Source organism: Salvelinus sp. IW2-2015, linkage group LG20 (genome assembly GCF_002910315.2).
Source record: "Salvelinus sp. IW2-2015 linkage group LG20, ASM291031v2, whole genome shotgun sequence".
NCBI lineage: Eukaryota > Metazoa > Chordata > Actinopteri > Salmoniformes > Salmonidae > Salvelinus > Salvelinus sp. IW2-2015.
In genome coordinates this window covers 2,462,474-2,482,191 of record NC_036860.1, presented here as the reverse complement: position 1 = coordinate 2,482,191, position 19,718 = coordinate 2,462,474, and the positions used below count along the sequence as shown (strand labels likewise).

Genomic DNA, 19,718 nt, shown 5'->3' with positions numbered 1-19,718 from the left:
GAGGAAAGGAACTGCTTTGAACCTGTCCTCTCTTTATCTGCCCCTGTAGGAGGGAACCCCATGGGGATGAATGGAGGGGTGGGGGTGCAGCCCCCCAATCAGTCCAACCTGCTACCAGACGTCATGCTTCACAACAATATGAATGTGCAAAGGTACAACAACACACTCATACCCTCCCCATGAAATCAAATTTTATTTGTCACATGCGCCGAATACAGCAGGTGTAGACCTTACCGTGAAATGCTTACTTACAAGCACTTAACCAATAATGCAGTTCAAGAAATAGAGTTAACCTTTCTAGCGCAGGCGTTCCACTAGCGGAACCCCTCGACAACATTCCGCTGAAAAGGCAGCGCGGGAAATTCAAACATATATTTTAGAAATATGTAACTTTCACACATTATTAACAAGTCCAATACAGCAAATGAAAGATAAACATCTTGTTAATCTACCCATCGTGTCCGATTTCAAAAAGGCTTTACAGCGAAAGCACAACATATGATTATGTTAGTTCAGAGCCAAGTCAAAAAACCACACAGACATTTTTCCAGCCAAAGATAGGAGTCACAAAAAGCAGAAATATAGATAAAATTAATCACTAACCTTTGATCTTCATCAGATGACACTCATAGGACATCATGTTACACAATACATGTATGTTTTGTTCGATAATGTGCATATTTATATCCAAAAATCTCAGTTTACATTGGCGCATTACGTGCAGTAATGTTTTGATTCCAAAACATCCGGTGTTTTTGCAGATAGCCACAGAAATCCTCATAATAAACATTGATAAAAGATACAAGTAATATTCACAGAATTAAAGATAGACTTCTCCTTAAGAAAATATTTACTAAATAAACTAAAGTAAAAAAATATATATATTTGAATCAATCAAAAAGTAACACAAGACKTATACATAACAATAATGAGGCTATATACAGGGGGTACCGGTACTGAGTCAATGTGCAGGGGTAGAGGTTAATCGAGGTAAGAACTCACTATCCTTGGAATTCAATWKTGATTTTTATGGTCCTGCCAGCTCTAAAGACTTTAAACATTATTCTACAAGGCAACACACTCACAAGTTCACAAAGTTACTTCATTGACTACCTTGAGCAAAATTATGGCTTCCAGCTTGTCGTTTCTGTCCCCCTCTCTTCGTCTCTCAGTTTGATGAACGACGGCAGCGGGGTGGGCAGCCTGGGCTCCATGCCCATGGCGACCCCTCCCTCAGCCGCGGGCATGAGGAAGAACTGGCACGAGGACATCACCCAGGACCTGCGCAACCACCTCGTCCACAAGCTGTGAGTCTGCCCTGGACTGCATCTCAGAGTCACAGAGGGGGACACGTAGGCATTGCAGTTTTAATGAAAAAGTGTTTATCTGCTGTTTACTATTAGTCTAGTACTCTGTATGTGACTCTGGACTGGCACCCACACCACACAATTATGGTTCATTGCAGGCTGTCAGTGTCTTTTTGCTTATCTCTCTGTATCTCTTTATCCGTCTGCTGGGTGAGCAGTGTGCAGGCCATCTCCCACCCGGACCCGGCTAGCGCTAGAAGGACGGCGGATGGAGACCTGGTGGCATACGCTCGTAAAGTAGAGGGGACATGTATGAGTCGGCCAACAGCAGGGTGGAACTAACTCCTCAACTGTTGTGGTGAAGACTGGTATTACAGTAGTATACCAGAAAGTTTAAATCACCGTATTCAATAACTGACACAACAAGTATGGCGGACGAGAGGGTGTATACTCATTTATTGAATTTCCTAAATTGCTACAGGCGGAGTCACTACACCTCCTGGCTAGAGAAGATCTATAAATCCCAGAAGGAACTGGAGGAGAAGCGGCGGACGCGGTCTAAGAAGCAGGCATGATGCCCACGCAACCCGGCATGCCCCCTCAGCTCGCCTCCAGGGACCCCTTGGCATGGGCCAGTCCCTCTGGCCCCCGGACAGCCGTCCAGTGAGTAGACGCTTTAAACACCACACAGCATTTGACAACATACAGTTGAAGTCAGAAGTTTACATACACCTTAGCCAAATACATTTAAACTCAGTTTTTCACAATTCCTGACATTTAATCCTCTGTAAAAAGTAGTGTCTTAGGTCAGTTAGGACACACTTTATTCAGAATAATAGTAAGTCAATTATTTCAGCTTTTATTTCTTTCTCATCACATTCCCAGTGGGTCAGAAGTTTTACATACACTGAATTAGTATTGGTAGCATTGCTTTAAATGTTAATTGGGTCACACATTTCTAGGTAGCCTTCCACCAAGCTTCCCACAATAAGTTGGGTGAATTTTGGCCCATTCCTCCTGACAGAGCTGGTGTAACTGAGTCAGGTTTGTAAGGCCTCCTTTCTCGACACATGCTTTTTTCAGTTCTCGCCCCCAACTAATCTTTCTATTAGGAATGCATGTCCAGGCTTTGTGTATATGCCACTCCATATACCTTGCACTTTGTTGTTCTTAAGATCATTTTTGTCACAACACTTTGGAAGTTTGGCTTCGGGGTCATTGTCTCAATTCTGGAAACCCAGCTTTCGGCGACCAAGCTTTAACCTTCCTGACTGCATGTCTTGAGACGTTGCTTCAATATATTCCCACATCATTATTCCTCCCTCCCGTCATTGGATTCCATTTCATCTGTGATGTGCACCAGTTCCTCCTGCAGCAAAGCACCCCCACAACACGATGCTGCCACCCCCGTCCTTCACGGTTGGCATGGTGTTCTTCGACTTGCAAGCCTCCCCCTTTTTCCTCCAAACATAACGATGGTCATTATGGCCAAACAGTTCTATTTTTGTTTCATCAGACCAGAGAACATTTCTCCAAAAAGTACGATCTTTGTCCACATGTGCAGTTGCAAACCGTAGTCTGGCTTTTTTTTATGGTGGTTTTAGAGCAGTGGCTTCTTCCTTGCTAGGTGGCCTTTCAGGTTATGTCAATATAGGACTCTTTGCTGTGGATATACAGTGGGGAGAACAAGTATTTGATACACTGCTGATTTTGCAGGTTTTCCTACTTACAAAGCATGTAGAGGTCTGTAATTTTTATCATAGGTACACATTTTTTAAAGTAATTAATTCAGGCATTTGGAAATTGCTCCCAAGGATAAACCAGACTTGTGGAGGTGTACAATTCTTTTTTCTGAGGTCTTGGCCYATTTCTTTTGATTTTCCCATGATGTCAAGCAAAGAGGCACTGAGTTTGAAGGTAGGCCTTGAAATACATCCACAGGTACACCTCCAATTGACTCAAATGATGGCAATTAGCCTATCAGAAGCTTCTAAAGCCATGACAATTTTCTGGAATTTTCCAAGCTGTTTCAAGGCACAGTCAACTTAGTGTATGTAAACCTCTGACCCACTGGAATTGTGATTCAATGAATTATAAGTGAAATAATCTGTCTGTAAACAATTGGTTGAAAAATTGCTTGTGTCATGAAGTAGATGTCCTAACCGACTTGCCAAAACTATAGTTTGTTAACAAGGAATTTGTGGAGTGGTTGAAAAACGAGTTTTATTGASTCCATCCTAAGTGTATGTAAACTTCCGACTTCAACTGTAGCTACTCTCTTTTAACATAGGTGTGATTAGCACTGCTTGATCCCAATTGCGTGGCTCTATTTACTTCAATAGCTAGATTTCAATCCAATGGGTAACAGATTTTCAAGACTTTTRAAAAATCAGCATAAAAAATTAATTAGCATTCTCCCAGCAGAGGTGTGTGTCCAAACTTATTTTATTCCTCTTGTGTTTATTTTTTAGGTGTATTCTCTTTAAAAAAAAATCTGCATCATTGGGAAGGGCTTGAAGGCAATCATTTCACTGTAAAGTCTACACCCGTTGTATTCGGTGCATGAGACAAATAGAATTTCATGCGGCTTAAAAGCTATGTGTAATGACAMAGTGCATATACAAATTACTTTTGCGGTTAATTCTCAGGTATGGTAACGAATAACAGAAGTTCAATGTGTTTCAATCACATTTTCAACTCTACTGATGGGTTTGTCACAGAAACGGTTAATTACACAAGTGTGCTGGTAAATTGGACAGGGTGGGGGTTATATGATATGAATAAGAACAAGATCCTTTTATTTGATCATTGGCAGCCAAGCACCAATCATCATGTCACCAACATTCAAATAATGGCCTGCCGTCAATATTTTGGGGAAGTTTGCAAGATCACCGTGCACTTAACCACCATGTGAAGTTGATCATAGCTTGGTTAATCTGCATATAAACTATTCATGCTTTTCCACCTCGTGTTGTGGTGGTAGGCCTACAATGTAACATATCATTGCGTGACTTCAAGTTTACTTCGATATGATGGTTATTATATCAATATTTCTACCGGAATTGTCGCTTAATCAGATCCACCCTTGTCTAGCGTATTTTGTTTTTGGAAATGAGGACATTTTACCGACACATTTCCTGTTTCCATCAGGCCGTCAGTTAATTCATCCGCATGCAATGGTTGGATGGAAACCTGGTTACTGTAGCCATAGATACAAAGCTAATGAATGTGTTTCTCTTCACTCTCAGATGGTTCTCATGCTGACCCCTCCATGGTTCGACCCACCGGACCCAATCAGATGGTGAACAGGATGCAGAACCCTGCAGGTAAGTTGTTCCTACAGTTGAAGTCGGAAGTTTACATACACCTTAGCCAAGTACATTTAAACTCAGTTTTTCACAATTCCGGGCATTTTAATCCTAGTAAAAATTCCCTGTCTTAGGTCAGTAAGGATCACCACTTTATTTTAAGAATGTGAAATGTCAGAATAATAGTAGAGTGATTTATTTCAGCTTCTCAAGACATCAGTCAGGAAGTTAAAGCTTGGTCGCAAATGGGTCTTCCAAATGGACAATGACCCCAAGCAAACTTCCAAAGTTGTGACAAAATGTCTTAATTCACAGTGGGTCAGAAGTTACATCACTGAATTAGTATTTGGTAGCGTTGCCTTTAAATTGTTTAACTTGGTCAAACGTTTCGGGTGCCTTCCACAAGTTTCCCACAATAAGTTGGGTGAATTTTGGCCCATTCCTCCTGACAGAGCTGGTGTAACTGAGTCAGGTTGTAGGCATCCTTGCTCGCACAGGCTTTTTCAGTTCTGCCCACAATTGTTCTATAGGATTGATGTCAGGGCTTTGTGATGGCCACTCAATACCTTGTCTTTGTTGTCCTTAAGCCATTTTGCCACAACTTTGGAAGTATGCTTGGGGTCATTGTCCATTTGGAAGACCCATTTGCGACCAAGCTTTAACTTCCTGACATGTCTTGAGAGTTGCTTCAATATATCCACATAATTTTCTCCCTCATGATGCCATCTATTTTGTGAAGTTGCACTAGTCCCTCCTGCAGCAAAGCACCCCACAACATGATGTGCCACCCCCGTCCTTCACGGTTGGCATGGTGTTCTTCGGCTTGCAAGCCTCCCCCTTTTCCTCCCAAACATAACAATGGTCATTATGGCCAAACAGTTCTATTTTTGTTTCATCAGACCAGAGGACATTTCTCCAAAAAGTACGATCTTTGTCCCCATGTGCAGTTGCAAACCGTAGTCTGGCTTTTTTATGGTGGTTTTGGAGCAGTGGCTTCTTCCTTGCTGAGTGGCCTTTCAGGTTTTGTACCTGTTCCCTCCAGCATCTTCACAAGGTCCTTTGCTGTTGTTCAGGGATTGATTTGCACTTTCTGCTCCAAAGTACGTTCATCTCTAGGAGACAGAACGCGTCTCCTTCCTGAGTGGTATGACGACTGCGTGGTCCCATGGTGTTTATACTTGTGTACCATTGTTTGTACAGATGAACGTGGTACCTTCAGGCATTTGGAAATTGCTCCCAAGGATGAACCAGACTTGTGGAGGTCTACAATTTAGGTCTTGGCTGATTTCTTTAGATTTTCCCATGATGTCAAGCAAAAAGGCACTGAGTTTTAATGTAGGCCTTGAAATACATCCACAGGTACACCTCCAATTGACTCAAATGATGTCAATTAGCCTATCAGAAGCTTCTAAAGCATTACCTAATTTTCTGGAATTTTCCAAGCTGTTTCAAGGCACAAACTTATGACCCACTGGAATTATGATACAGTGAAATAATCTGTAAACAATTGTTGGAAAAATTACTTGTCATGCACAAAGTAGATGTCCTAACCGACTTGCCAAAACTAGTTTGTTAAAAATACATTTATGGAGTGGTTGAAAAACAAGTTTTAATGACTCCAACCAAAGTGTATGTAAACTTCCGACTTCAACTGTATATGCTCAGCTTAGTGTGCTGCTTGGCACAAACCGAACCAGTCTGAAGGGTGGACATATAATGGTGGCTGTGTGTTACTGATTTGCTCTTTCTCGTCTGTCTCAGGGATGAATCAGTTTGGACAAATGGGTATGCAGTCATTAGGTCAGAGGTCAACGCCTCCCCTCCCACTTGGTGGACCTCTAAATCAGGTTAGTCGCACTCTCTCATTCCAAATGTCCAAATTAAGGTAACTGCATTCAATATTGATAGAAATTGATTATATTTCAACATTCCAACATTCCAATTACAGCGACTCTAGAAAATAACCATGGTCTAATTCGAACAAAATTGAGTAATTTATCTTGTTCGGTCTCACTCAGATGGGTATGGGGCCAACGCGGATGGGGCAGCCCAATGTGGCCCAGCTCCAGAACCAGTACCTCCCTTCTGGTCAGTTCCCTGGGTCCAGTCCTGGCCTCGGGGCTGGCCCAGTCGGCATGAACCATCCAGGGCCACAAGGAGGCGTGGCACAGGTAAATAGATACTGGAACCAATGCTATAAGTAAATGGTGACAGTAAAGTAGTTGTTATAGTTGATGTTGGCTGAAGACTCTAACCGTCTCCTCCATGGTGTTTTCCAGCAGGCCCAGATGCCCACGCCGCCCTCGCTCCCGGTCAGCAGCCCTGCAGCCCAGCCAGGCTCAGTGGCAGGATCAGGGCCCTCCCAGGGCTCTATGGGGCCAGGCAGTGTAGGTGGAGGCCCTCCTTCCAACCTGCAACTGCCCAACTCTTCTCAGCCCAACTCACACCCGCACTGCCCCCCCATCCGACAGAACTCCCCCTCCCCGGCACGCAGCCTCACACCAACCCCTCATCAGACGCCGCCTGGTCTGCCAGGCTCGCAAACCCCCCAGCCTCACACGCCCAACCCGCCCCAGGTTGCCGCTCCGCTCCCGCAGCTAGCGTCGTCACAGCCAATGGGGCAAGGAATGAACTCGGAGAAGCCCAGTCAGCTCCAGCAGCAGACAAACGGTGGTGGAGCCTCTGGAGTCCTCCAGACAGGGCAGGCTCAATCTGTGCCTACCCAGAATGCCCATGTGCCAACCCAGCTTCCGCAAACTCCAGTGAGTAGTTTTCCCCATAGTCTCACTAACTCAACTCCTTGTGGTTGTCAGAAGTTTTCTAAGCTGATCCCTGATCTCTGGCTATACCTCCATATGTAATTTCCCTCGTTGCCTGGACAGACACCTTAGTCATTCTCTTGCCCTCCGTTCCTTGTTGGTCTACGTCTTTGGCTGTTCACTCTTTTCACTATCTTTTTTGGCTGGTTCTGTTATTCATTTCCTTTCCATTAACTTTTCTCTCTCTGTCCTCCCAGCTGTCTCAGAAGTCTTCACTGACGGCAGACGGCCAGGCTTCCACTCCGGCCTCGGTGAGCAGCGTGGACCCTAGCTCCCAGCTGACCTCGTCTGACGCCCCTGCCCCAGCTGAGCCCAAGATGGAGGTGAAACAGCAGGACGATGAGGATGCCGAGGACCAGGGAGAGGGGAAGGCCTCTGGGAAGATGGGCAAGGGACAGGCAGACATCAAGTCAGAGGAGAAACCTGAGGTGAGGCTTCCAGTTTTTTCTAAGGCAGGGGTCCAAAAGCAAAAGACAGTGCTAGCTAGCCAGCGTGGTGAAGATTATTTTACACACAGCTAACATATTTTATTACATTCAGGATGATGTCTGGAAATGTATATAGGATATTGAACATGATGTCACCTCTCAGATTAAGAAGGAGAAGCCTTCAGGCGACGGCTGCAAGGGCGAGCCTATGGACACATCGTCATCGGTAGCAACGCCGAAGATAGAGGACAGAGACAGGAAGCCAGAGGTGAAGACTGAGCCCAAAGACGAAGAGGAGAGGTCGGGGGCATCGGGCACGCACAGCTCCCCCGCCAGCGCTCAAAACAAGAGGAAAAGTAAGATCCCCACCCCTAACTCTTTCCTCTCTTCTTCATAGGAGTAATGTACCTGTCCTTATCTTCATATGCAAGCATTCCTCAACATTTGTTTCGGACCTAAGTCAGACATGGTGTATAGATCTAGGCTATGAATCTTTGAAGCGACGTGTATATTCACCGGTAAACAGCCTAATCAACAAACAAAAAAAATCACATCTTTCTTGCTCCTCCTTTTCCACTACTTGCACTGCCTCTATCCCCACTTCCTCTCCTCTGTCGCTCCCTCTCCTCCTCTTTCCACTACCCCAGTCTTTAAGCCTGAGGAGCTGCGTCAGGCTCTGATGCCCACCCTGGAGGCCTTGTACCGCCAAGACCCTGAGTCTCTGCCCTTCCGCCAACCGGTGGACCCCCAGTTACTGGGAATACCCGTACGTATTCGAACTAGTAACAAAACTAACCTGGTAAGGGACTGCGCTGGCTTCCATTTTGCTTCCCTCTAAAGACGTTCTTACCGTTCTTTTTAGTTCATTTTTCTCTCATTCCTTTTTCATTTTCCTTTTTCTTTCATCCCTCTCTTCATCCTTACCACTGCCACATGTGTGCAAGAGTGTTGGCTCTGGGAGTTGTAGCGATAATGTGTGTGTGTGTTAGTGAGAGAAAGCTGTCTCAATCCTGAATTTGAGTGTTATGTCTCTGCTCAGGTAGAGTATACTATACATCAAACGTAGGTCAGTTGGTTTTTACTGTAGGTTCTTGGGTAGGTGTGTGTGTGTGCGCGTGTCAGCTCATGCTTGCTTCTCTCTAATTCTCTTACACCACAAAAAAAACACATCAATGCTATGTACATTTTTAAAAACCTGTTTTGCTTGTAAACCAAGTCAACAMAAATCAATAAGTCTGTCCGTAACATTTAAGAGATGCAAATTTAAACCTTTCTGTCTGTTAGAATTTAACAAACATATTTTTGGATTGGTTTCTACCSGTCAGTTTTGATTAAGATCAACACTTGAGAGGTGGTTTGGCCCTGGCCATGAATGTTAGACCCCTGGGCCTTGTTAATGGCGGCTTGTGTTTCTGCCTTTCATCAGACTTCAAAAGGCCTAAAATAAGCAGCCATTTTATCAGTGGCACATCACCGTTCTGCATTTAAAGTAACATGCCCTAAAAGGGACATTTACTAGCCAAAAACGTTCATAGCCCATTACTTTTTTTTATTCTTTAAACTGCTTTCTTTTAATWTTTTTWTTTTTTTTACAATTCCAATTTGGATATGATTTAGCAATTCATTTTTCTTCCTCCCACATATGCCTATTCATAGTAGAAGCTTTCTAGACAGTTCCTCGCCAGTAATCAGTATTGTTGAAGTTGATTGTGAGTTATGTGAAGAGTTGTGCCAATGCCTGTATGCAGCAGTAGTGTGTCTCAGATAATGCTAATAGCTAGCAAATCAAATATCTCAGACCTCTTATTGAACACCCGTGAAGAGATACCCAGGCAATGATGTCTGGCACTAATTACAATAATTGTTTGTACGCCATTGAGGCTGCATGTACACAGGCAGCCCAATTCTGATCTTTTTGCCCAATTATTGGCAGAGGAGCTGATCTGTTTGGTCAAAAGACCAATTAGTAGAAAAAGATCAGAACTATATGCTGACTGTAAATGCAGCTTGAGGGGGACTTAATATTGTATGGTCCTCACCATAGTTTTAACTCTCCTCAAGCAGTGCTAGGGCACACTTACTCCATTCTCAGAGGTCATTGGCACACTTCTCCTCAGTAACCCTCAATAGCCCCAGTGATGCACCTGACCCTAGAACACCACCTGGGTATTCAACATGGACACACAACCAGGCTCAGATACTGCTCAAATACTTTTAACGTGCTCAAATAACCAGCAAAACCACACTTTTATGAGTGCAAGGATTTATCCTTCCACAATGTGATTATCACACCTCAATTACCAATACACTCATAGAAACAGCACTCATAGTTGTTGTAATTGAGCTCAGATGAATGAAATGCAGCATACTATGTGCCATGTGTTCATGCATCACAGGCTGTTGTGTCCTTTGTTTGTCAAAGTGAAGGGTCTCATTTCCTGTTTGTGTTTCCCTGGAGACGGAGAGAGATCCTTGGCTTTGCACCTTTGTCTCAGTGCTCTTGGCTTTGACTGTGCCGTGTTGCCAACCTCCATGCTGCCAGTTTACCAGCGTGTGTTGTTACTGCCTGACTGTTACTGCTCTGTTCACCTCAGCTTTGTACCCTGACTCATGCCCTGAAAATGCTCTCCTTCAGGAGAGTCTGTAGAGGAGAAAGCGGTTGCACTGGAACTGTCTGACTGTTTGAAAAACAAACACAAATTTACAGTGCACATTGGGTGCTTTTCCTGTCATTTCTGATAACTGTTGGATGTAAAAGTTGGTCTGCCTTCAGAGTACTAATCTAGCCTTGATTTGAGGAGAAGTTTGAATTTGGGCAGAATGAGAGGGGATAAGCCTGGCCACCCCAGTGTCCTTCCTTGGCCTGTTCCCCCATTAATGTAGAAATGGTGCAAAGTTTGAGTGGTGAAGGGGAGAAGCTGTCATGTCTCTCTGTCTGCACGTGAACCTCTCTGCAGCCGTCAACATTGTCCCCTGCACCCTCTTCTCTCCCCTGCTCTGGTTCCACCTGGATGTCCACCACAACTTCTGCTACTTCAACAACTACGATGATGATGATGACGACCATGGTCTTCTCTACCTTCCCCCCCCCTCCTGCATCGATGAACACACCAATCCCTTTTCTCCCCACCTTTCTTTCTGGGCTGAACCGTACCCTCGCTGACACCTGGACTTGGTCCCCTCCAGGACTACTTTGACATTGTAAAGAACCCCATAGACCTGTCGACGATAAAGCGTAAGCTGGACACGGGACAGTACCAGGAACCCTGGCAATACGTGGATGACATCTGGCTCATGTTTAACAATGCCTGGCTGTACAACCGCAAGACATCCCGCGTCTACAAGTACTGCTCCAAGCTGGCCGAGGTGTTCGAAGCTGAAATCGACCCGGTCATGCAGGGCCTGGGCTACTGCTGCGGGAGGAAGGTAAGTGGAAGTGTGTGTAAATGGATGTGTGTAACATCAGTCATTGAAGTCAACACAGCTTTCACCTCTCCTTACCACTGCGTGTTAAACATACTATCATACAAAATAATTGGCTTCCTGGATAAGTATTTTCAGTACATAGACTATCTCTTACTATGTCCTCTTATGTTTGCAGCTTGAGTTTTCCCCCCAAACTCTATGCTGCTATGGGAAACAGTTATGCACCATCCCGCGTGACGCTGCTTATTTTAGTTACCAGAACAGGTAAGGGGTGTACAGAAGCACAAACAGACTCACATACTCAGACACTGAAAGGAGCAGGGTCATTCATATCCTCAAGGGTTCTCGTTCACACACACACCCACGTACACAAGTCATGTTTTCTGCATATTTTATATAAATCCACATTTCACAAATCTACTTGAGTGATTGTCTTATTGTGATGTTATTGTGCATGCTGATATTCTCTGCAATATAGCATAGTTCAATCACAGATTAGTTAAGTTTTAATATGGCTTTAAATGGTTACACCCTGCCACCATTTTCATCTTCACAAATTTAATTTTCACTTTTGACATTTACAAAGTGGGTTCCCTGTCTTGAGATTATTTTGAAATCTACACCTTTTCACTAGTCTACTTAGAATGCATAGAGAAATGTATTGATCAATTACAGGTAAGTAATTGAATCAAACTGATAATTGGCAAATGGATAGATAATTGCTTTTGGACACAATACTTAAAATAAGACTCAGGGCGATATTGCTGCACAGCTGCAGTGAACACTGATTTGCAGAACATTTCATTGAACAAAGCTGTGGAGCTGATTGGCTTGATTCATTTCACCGTGAAGACAGAATCACTATAGTGTAGTTACGTTAGGGCAACATAGTATTAACAACCTCACTACATGTATGATAATTCCTCTCCAACACAAGAAAGGGACCCTCTTTTATAAATGGAGCAAAAGGATGATGGGTCGCTGTTGCACTACCACTTGCTTTTCCTCATCCACACTGTTTTTTGAGCCCCCCCCCTTTTGTTACTGTGTTAACTTAAAGGGATACTTTGGGATTTTGGCAGATTAACTTGTGGATACCATTTTATGTCTGTCGCGTATGAAGGAAGATKGAGGTAGTTTCATGAGGCAATGCTAAATAGCATTAGKACCCATAGTCTTCCAGTCATTGTGCTAACGCTAGTTAGCAATTGCGCCAATTAACTTCCTTAAAACCACACTGAGGCATAAAAATGTTATCGACGAGTTCATCAGATTCTGGGGAAGTAGATAAAGGGCCTCGCTCCCAAAATCTCGGAGTATCCCTTTAATGATGTTTTTGTCCACTCACTGACTGACACTAATCTGTGCTTTGCATTGGATCTCTGTCCTCGTTGATGTTATGTTCTCCACGTCCCTCACTCTTCCCATCCTATTCATCCCTCCATCGTCCTCGTCTGACCTGTAACGATTTATTTCACGCTTTTTTAATATTCATTTTGCCCTCCCCTTCCCCCATCTCTTCCCTTCTCTCCCTCCTTTTTTAACGCTTGTGATGTCTGCATTGGCCTGCTTTGGTGTGACCAATCATCCACTCCAAAATTTAACTGCAAAATCAAAACACCTGCCCACACAAAAACCCTGCATCATGATTGGCTGCTACCTGGCGACGACCTTGCCCTCTGCTCTTCTCCTGGCCTGTCCTGCCCTGCCCTGATTGGTGACTGCTTCCTCGTGCCTTCTCTGTGATTGGCTGTGCGGTTGGCGAACGGTGTAGTTCACCACAATTTGGGCTTCTTGCTGACAGGTACCACTTCTGTGAGAAGTGTTTCAACGAAATCCAGGGCGAGTGCGTGTCCCTGGGGGATGATCCTTCTCAGCCTCAGACGTGAGTACCAGCCTTCTAACCCCCCCCCCCACGTTAATACTGACATGGTTCTTCTATTGCTCATTTTGATGACATGTAAATATTGTTTGGTTCCTTTGATTTATAAATGCTTTCTATCAATGCGATTGAGAAATGTTTTTCTTTCTCCCCATCACTGAATACCTTCTCAGTCTCTCCCTTAGTGAAATGGTCAACTTTAAAAATAAAATGTATTTCTCTCTCCTCTACCTCTTAAGGCAGCAGTTCACCTCAACTGCCGTCTCCATCCTTTTACTTGATTTCTGCCTCTTCTCTCTTCAGCTAAAACCCCAACATACTGAGGGCTCCTAATGTTCTGGAAGTGTTAGATGATGTTTTCAAAATGCCTGAATCCTAGCCTGTATAAAGCCAGAGCCTGCTCTTATTGCTTGTGACTTCTTTATGGCTGTAATATAGTACATTGCATTTCTGGCCCAGTGATTGGATTGAGTCTGTTCTTACCTCCCACACTCCTGGGCCTCTCTCCCTCCTCTTCACAGGTCCATCAGCAAAGATCAGTTTCAGAGGAAGAAGAATGACACGCTCGACCCTGAATGGTATCTACTCTTTTTTCCCCCCCTTTACATTTGATCTGTACTTGGTGTCAAACCATATGTTTTCCATGTGGTACATTTGCATAAACTTTAGATACTGTGAAATATTTGTTAACTGTAATATTTAATCTTTACTGTGTTTTAGTCAATTTAGCCTGTTTAGGTTATCGTCATGGCTTTTGTGTTTGAAATGTTCTGCTAGTTGAAACTCCTGTTGAGAAAATAATGACTATATCCGTGTGTGACACATGGTATCAATAACCCGTGACTCTCTCTGTCCACATCTCTCTTTTCTGTAGGCTTGTGGAATGTACCGACTGCGGGCGTAAAATGCACCAAATCTGTGTCCTGCATAATGACACCATATGGCCGGCAGGGTGAGCCAACTTACATACACATTCTGTACATCTTACGTTAATGCGACTGTTAGAACTGTGAAACCGCCCACTTTATTCCAAGGTGCAGTTCCAGGTTCAATCTTACCGTGGTTGTTGCCCGTTTGCCATCATGACCCTCAGCAATACCTTACATCATTCATTGCTGCCAACTTATTCAGTAGGGCAAAGAAGTGAAGCTGAAGGCCACTGAGAAATGGTAAATAACAAATGCAAGTATGATGTATTTGAAGTAATGAAATAAAGCGTGTTCCTTTTCCTCATCTCCACAGCTTTGTATGTGACAGCTGCCTTAAGAAGGCCAATAAGACGCGGAAAGAGAACAAATACGCGGCCAGAAGTAAGTGGAGTAAGTGACAAACGGGGGGCGCTCATCTACCGTCATCTTCATCGGGGTGTCAGTCTATCTGTGTCTCCCCTCCCTTCTCCAGTCGCTCAGCCGTTTCTTTTCGGTGTTCTCTTTATCCCTCTTCTCCTTTGGTGCTGTTACTGACACATGCTAATTTCCTAAACGCACATCCCACAAGTATAACACCATACTTTCATGTGAAGAGCAAACACATAATTGACCTTTTCCCCCCTTCAAATCTTTGTTTAAATTTATGATTTGGTGCACGGTGTTTTCCAAATAATCTTCTTCTTTCCTCTGAGGCAGTCTGGTTTAATTTCCTATGCCCTGATACACTACTCGAGAGGACGAGTGTTCCAGTTAACACACATTCTACCTTTTTCCATTCCACTTTTTCCCATGACCCAACCCTTTTGTATCTCCCCCTCCCTCCCCAATGAAAATGTTATATGTAACCAACCCTATTTTTTTATTTCAGAAGCCAGTCCTCAGACAATAGTTGCCGCTGTCAGTCTGCTGCAGCTTTGTGGTTCGATTTCACTCTTATCCCAGGCCTGTACACACTGAAGGCCATGGCAAAAACATGGTCATTTAGGGGTTCTCGGTTTATAGTTTGCTGTTTTTAAGGTTTATGGGTCACCGAGGCAATCATGGACTTTTCTTTTTTTTATCTTGTTGGAGCCTTATTTATGTCATCCTCTCTCAAATCTTTTTTTCCTCAGTGGGTGTCCACTGTCCAGAAATCTACTTGAAATCATATTTTGGGTACATTTTTTTCAGTTTGCAATGGCATCGATACTCACGCTTTTCCCCCAACTTTTTGACAGTTGTCCAGTTTTTGCGTGGCTACAATCCTTCCACAGGTGGGAATTCTTACCTCCCCCATCCCATTCTCCACACCCTCAAAGGCAAAGTTTTTAGGGAGCCACAGGTAGGCGAGCGGGCCTGCAAATTAAAAGGACAAACTGGCCTAGTCTCATACAAGGATCTCAATGAAATATGTCTTGAATGGAAGAGGGGGAAATGTCTTTATATGGTGTCAGATCCAGTTTACACCCTGTCATCTCTTGTGATTTTATTGAGTGCTCAGAGCAGAGGATTAGTCCAAGTCTCAGATATGCTGTTAGTTGCCAAATTGACAATGCGATCATGGCATTTTAGACATTGATTGACGAAGTGCCTCAGACTGACTTCAGAGTACTCTAGAAGCAGTCAGTGGTTGAGTTTGTATGCTTCTGACTTGCCCTTTTATAAAAACATATATTTTTTAACTGTCAGATTAGAGCCCAGTGGTTATTCCATCTTTAATGTCACTAGTGAAGTTCTCTGCTCTGAGCTACTTAACAGACATAACCCCCATACACCCACCTACCACCCCAGACTGGGTTGGCTTTTACCGAAACCATGTGACCTTTCCTCTAATCGCTGTCACCCATTTCCTCTCTTCCTTCCGTCCTCTATCATTCCTCCTCTATTTCTCCATCCCTCTCCCATTCTATTCTTTCCATACTTAATTTTCACAGGGCTCCCCCAAACTAAGTTGGGCAGCTTCCTAGAGGGGCGAGTGAATGACTACCTCAGGCGGCAGAACCATCCAGAGTCTGGTGACGTCACTATCCGTGTGGTCCATGTCTCCGACAAGGTGGTGGAGGTCAAGCCAGGCATGAAGTCCAGGTGAGAGTCTTGAGGGGTAGTGATTCTTTAATATGGAGTCAAATATAGACTACCAAGGAAGATGTCAAATTGATCCTAGCGTAAATGGACTCAAGGTTCATGTGGGCTTTCAATTAGTCCCATTGTAGACTGGAGAGTTGAGACTTATCCTAACAACGTTATCTGTTCTCGTGGGACAACGCCTATACAGTGTTTATGTGGGTGTGTCTACTTATGCTCTCCTTTAACTGATACAGGTTTGTGGACACCGGGGAGATGTCCGAGTCCTTTCCCTACAGAACGAAGGCGCTGTTTGCATTCGAGGACATAGACGGGGCTGACGTCTGCTTCTTCGGCATGCATGTGCAGGAGTACGGTTCAGACAGCCCTCCGCCCAACCAGAGACGAGTGTATATCTCTTACCTGGACAGCGTGCACTTCTTCCAACCTCGACACCTCCGCACAGGCGTCTACCATGAGATACTCATAGGGTACCTGGAGTACGTCAAGAAGTTGGGGTAAGAGACGAGGCCCTTTTTTTTTTTTTTTACTAAGCTCAACCTATTAGTGGGCATAGATTCCTGAGAACATGATTTGACCTCATCACTCTAAACATATGTACTAAATGTCTAAAGGGTCGGTTGCAGATTTCATTCTACTTTACTGTTCTAATAAGATTCACTCTTTCCAGTTGCTGGTCTGATTCTTCAACCCTTCCTCTCCCATGGCAGGTTTACAACAGGGCACATCTGGGCTTGTCCCCCAAGTGAAGGGGACGACTACATCTTCCACTGTCATCCTGTGGACCAGAAGATCCCCAAGCCCAAGCGTCTACAGGAGTGGTACAAGAAYATGCTMGACAAGGCCGTAGCTGAGCGCATTGTGCATGACTACAAGGTGACTACAATAAATTTTGTTTTGTCAGACATTGCACAGGCTGTGCCAGGCAAATCCAACTGCTTTCTTCTATGAGGTAATTGTATGCATGGAGCCCCCCCCCCCCCTCTTGACATCTTATTCATGCTCTGTTTCAGGACGTCTTCAAGCAGGCCACAGAGGACCGTCTCACCAGTGCCAACGAGCTACCATACTTTGAGGGGGACTTCTGGCCCAACGTGCTGGAGGAGAGCATCAAGGAGCTGGAGCAGGAGGAGGAGGAGAGGAAGAGGGAGGAGAACAGCACCTCCAGCGAGAGCGTAGATGTGAGTGTAAGGACTTCAATACAACAGGAGAGAGGAGTGTTTTTGTGAATATGTTACAGGATCTGGGGTGTGGGATATTGGTTGTCCTCAATAATAACATGATAGGAGTAGCTGTTGTTAAAAAGTATTGCTTAGAGGATAGATATTGAACCATTGCTAATTGGGTCAATTTCGAGGCTGCTTCAGATTCAGTGCTTTAATGGAATGTATTGGAGTCGATTTTTAATCTGGTGTTCTCCACACACAGGCCCCGAAAAGTGACAGCAAGAATGCCAAAAAGAAGAACAGTAAGAAGACGAGCAAGAACAAGAACAGCAGCCTGATCCGAGCCAATAAGAAGAAACCAGGGATGCCCAATGTGTCCAATGACCTCTCCCAGAAGCTCTATGCTTGTATGGAGAAACACAAGGAGGTATTTGATGCTGTCGCCATCTTCTAAATAAAGCCACAAACACACATACTCTCAGTCCCAGTGCTCATCCTTTCTTCTCTGCCCCCTACAGGTGTTCTTTGTGATCCGTCTCATCGCCGGCCCCACTGCCAACTCCCTGCCCCCCATCACGGACCCGGACACCCTAATGGCCTGCGACCTGATGGATGGGCGTGACGCCTTCCTGACGCTGGCCCGGGACAAGCACCTGGAGTTCTCCTCCCTGAGGAGAGCCAAGTGGAGCTCCATGTGCATGCTGGTGGAGCTACACAATCAGAGCCAGGACCGCTTCGTCTACACCTGCAATGAGTGCAAGGCAAGRGTGGAGACACGCTTCCACTGCACRGTCTGCGAGGACTACGACCTGTGTATCACCTGCTATAACACTAAGGGCCATGAACACAAGATGGAGAAGCTGGGCCTGGGCCTGGACGACGAGAGCAGCAACGCAGCGGCCGCTGCCACTCAGAGCCCCGGGGACTCCCGCCGCCTCAGCATTCAGCGCTGCATCCAGTCCCTGGTCCACGCCTGCCAATGCCGCAATGCCAACTGCTCCCTGCCGTCCTGCCAGAAGATGAAGCGTGTGGTGCAGCACACCAAGGGATGCAAGCGCAAGACCAACGGTGGCTGCCCCATCTGCAAGCAACTCATTGCCCTGTGCTGCTACCACGCCAAGCACTGCCAGGAGAACAAGTGCCCCGTACCCTTCTGCCTCAACATCAAGCACAAGCTCCGCCAGCAGCAACTCCAGCACCGCCTCCAGCAGGCTCAGATGCTTCGGAGAAGGATGGCCAGCATGCAGCGGGTGGGCCAGCCTGCCTGCGGTGGAGGAGGACCTCCTGGGGGGCTGCCATCACCAGGTAACAATGGTACCACAGCCCCTAGTACACCCACATCAGGAGGCACCCAGCCCCCAACACCACAGACACCCACCCAGCCCAACATGCCTCCTGGGCCCCAGCCAGGGATGGGTGGTGGAGGAACTTTACTGCTGCAGCAGCAAGGTGGGATGCCTCAGCAGCACCACCAGCTTCACCACCAGTTCCAGCAGATGCCTGGAGGAGGGGGGATGATGAACTCCCCCCAGCAACAGCAGATGGTTCCTCAGGTCCAGCAGCAGTCCCAGGCCTCAAACCCCCCACAGCTCCAGCAACACCCCAACAGCCTGCCCCCTTACACCAACAGGCCTCCAGGCTCCTCACCGCACCCTCAGTCCCAAGGAAAACCGGGCCTGGGACCAGCCACACCACCTCAGCAGCAACCACCACAACAGCAGCCCAACCCTGGCCAGCCTTCTATGCAGCAGCAGCAACCTCCTTCAGGGCCTCCTCCAGCGGCTGTGGAGATCGCCATGAAGATTCAACAAGTGGCAGACGCACAAAGGAAGATGTCTCTGCAGAGGCAGGCGGCGCAGGCAGCTGGCATGATGCCTCCGCACCCTCACCACCAACAGCCCCAGGGCCAGATGGGTATGGCCCACCCTGGGGTGGGCATGGTGGGGGCCCAGGGGCTGCCTCCCCAGGCTCAGGCGGCTCAGGCAGCCCAGGCAGCTCAGGCTGCTGCCAGGGCTCACATGGAGCAGCAACAACAGCAGCAGCAGCAGCAGCAGCAGCAGGGTCCTCCAGGTATGATGGTGGGCACTGGCCCCATGCAGCAGCAGCCCCAGCAGCCTAACCCCCAGGGTCAGCTGCCTCCACAGGTGCAGCAGCAGAGGGTTGGTCCCCCGCTTCAGAACCCCCAGCAACAGTGGGCTGGCCAGGGAATGCCACCTCAGCAGAGGCAAGCCATGATGGGACATCCAGGCATGGTGGCGCCTCAGCAGCAACAACCGCAGCAAATGCAACAGCGGCAGCAGGCTCAGGGACCTGGTGGGTTGATTGGTATGGTGCAGCAAGGTGGTGCAGCTGGGGGTGGGAACCTCCCGCAGGCTGCCCTTCAGGAACT

The 19,718-nt window shown here is 46.0% G+C and overlaps 1 pseudogene; it reads left to right on the top strand.

Moving 5' to 3' along the window:
• LOC111981198 (histone acetyltransferase p300-like) overlaps positions 1-19,713 on the top strand; it is a 32,521-nt pseudogene extending 12,808 nt beyond the window's left edge.
• The last annotated feature ends 5 nt before the right edge of the window (positions 19,714-19,718 follow it).